The sequence below is a fragment of the Tupaia chinensis genome, unplaced genomic scaffold (assembly GCF_000334495.1).
Source record: "Tupaia chinensis unplaced genomic scaffold, TupChi_1.0 Scaffold000422_1, whole genome shotgun sequence".
In the NCBI taxonomy this organism is placed as follows: domain Eukaryota; kingdom Metazoa; phylum Chordata; class Mammalia; order Scandentia; family Tupaiidae; genus Tupaia; species Tupaia belangeri.
Window position 1 is genome coordinate 3150104 of NW_006159927.1, and position 2490 is coordinate 3152593.

Below are 2490 nucleotides of genomic sequence, written 5' to 3' on the forward strand. Positions count from 1 at the left end.
AAAAGGATGGGGATTGCTGAGTTCACTGCAGAAAAGGTGACTTTTAAAGGTAACTTGGAGACATGCCACGAACTTTCAATTCCATTTTATCAGCCAACTATTCCCAAATAAAAAGACTGGGCTATGTTAGGCCCTCCTGGATGTCAGGCGTTGGGGAGGATTACTTATGTACTAATATTATTACAACATACTAAATCCTGTAACCCTATTACAAAACGTACCCTCTAGGCAACTTCTCCCAAACTTATTGTTCAACCATGTAAAAACAATCATAACCTAAGACCATTACTACTGAAGAGGAGGGGGTGGGGAGAGGTGAGGAAAGAAGGATGAAAAGAGGGTGTTTCCTGGGGTGCCCTAACTGTTTACTGCTTCTTAGGACAATGGACAGCTTTGGGGAAGATAAAAGAAAGAAAAGAGAAAGAGAAAGAAAAGGAAAAAGTGAAAAAAAGAGAATGGAAACTTGATTCAGTTACTTAATTAACTTACCTCAACGCTCAAAGAAATAAAAAAAAAGCACTAATAAATAGTAATGCTAAGAGGCAGTGAACTCTTTTTATAATATTGCTTTATGAGAAAGCCTTAACTATTAAAAATTTCGGATCACCAGGCTAAAGGCAAAGAACCAGCAAGCATCAATTTTTCCGCCAAGACCAAGTTTTTTTTTTTTTTTTAAAAAAAAACCTAAAAATCAATATAAATGTACAAAACAGACCAAAAAAACTCTCTCTTCTCTCCAGTTTCGTATACAAATTGTTAACTTTAACAGAATTACAGGGCTAAAGGTCTCACCAGAAACTTTAGGAAAGATAGGTGTGCGAGCGAGAAGCAGAAGAAGCCATTAGAGAAAAACCAGAGAAAGAATCGTAGTAGTTAACGCGGCCTTAGGTAATTTTACCTCGATTTACCCCACGTACCCGTTTTCTTTGGGGGTGGAAAGCGGGGTTCAGGGGCTCTTTAATGCGGGCTGAGAAATCGCGGAGACTGGTAAAGCTTCAAGCTTGAGAAAGTATATGTGTGTGTGGGGGAGACAGATACTGTAAATAATTTTCATAATCAATTTCAAATTCCCCAATTTCTTATAGGGACCCCAGGTTAGGGGTTCCCTTTGCCCACAGCCTGGGTAAAAGAAGCCGGTTCCCTTGGCTTCGCTGCCCGGATTCTGTGTCTGTCGCTGCGCCCCCGATCTACGGAGACGCAGGCCTCTAGGGAAGGAGCCCCGGGACCGGACCGTGGGGCCTCGGGGCTGCAGTTTACTTAGTCTGCAGAGGTGCCGACCTAAGGGCACGCTTTGGAGCTCTATCCGGGCCCAGCTCCTCCCGGGTCTATACCGTAAAGTGCCGTCTGGGACCGAGCATCCCGAGCGGCATCCGGAGTCGCGGACTGCCCCTCTTCCTCCCGCGGCCGAGAGGCGAGCACCGTGCCGGGATGACCCGAGGAACCCAGCCCGGGCGCCGCTCCATCGCCTCCGGGGCTGGGCCTGGGCGCTCGGAGGCCCTTACAATAAAACACCTTCAGAGACAAGGAGGGATCGAGGTGTCCTTGCGTACCCTTACTGCCTGCCCGGATTCCTCCCACTCTCGCCGGTAGCTCTCGCACACAAACTTTGTTCTGGACTTGTTCATGCCTTCGGGACCCCGCAGTCGTGGCCCCCATGGGAGAAAGGGATTTTCAGAGGGATTCTCCTCTGGCGGGCTACACCCCCAGCCCCGAGAAACTACCCTATGGCTCCTTCCCGACGGGTCTGGAAGTTCGGGGCCCCGCGATCCGCGGCAGGCTCATACCGAATCTAAAGGTTGTATGGGGCGGAGGGTCCATGTGTTGGGAGAAAAGATGCGGGGATAAACTTGAGGCGCCGGACTCGGACACCGTCCCCGTCCTCCTGCACGGTCTCGGAGGGAACCGGCTGGAAAGAGCACGCTCCACCTCGGCCGCCACCCCAGCCTGCCAGGCACTGGCGTCCAGACACAGGTCCCCACCTTCCAGCAGCTCGGAACCCCCAAAGGCACCCCATTCCGCCGCGGGTAGAGAGGGTGTGTGAGCCAGGGGAAGGGGGGTGCAGAGAGCTCCCCCACGCTCGGAGTTCAGCCCAGAGCACGAAGTAAACTTCCTTCCCGCTAGCAGCAGGGCCGGGCAGCGGAGGCCAGGCCGAGGGCCCCGGGCGCTGCGCGGGGAGCGCGAGGGGTCCCGAACCCGCAGGCGCTACCGGCCTCGGCCAGCATTTGCGCCTCGCAGGACGCGGGGGTCCTGGCCGGGGCTCCGCGCTCCCTGGAACAGCCGGGACAGAGGAGCAAGGCCGGTGTGCCCTCCCTTCTCCCGCCAGCAGGACCCAGCAAGTCCGGAAAGATCCTGCCGGGAGATGTGCTTGTCCCCCCCCCCTCCTCCAGGGGCAGGAGGAAAGCCCAGTAAAGGCAAACTGAAAATTATAAAAGAAGAAAAAAAACCCGAATTGTAAAGGCGAGCGAGGACGCGGCGGCGGCGGCGGGGGCG

At 53.6% G+C, this 2490-nt stretch overlaps 1 protein-coding gene across 1 annotated transcript in view; it reads right to left on the reverse strand.

Moving 5' to 3' along the window:
* The window catches only part of SALL1 (spalt like transcription factor 1), a 15422-nt gene that overhangs the window by 12562 nt on the left and 370 nt on the right, over positions 1 to 2490 (reverse strand).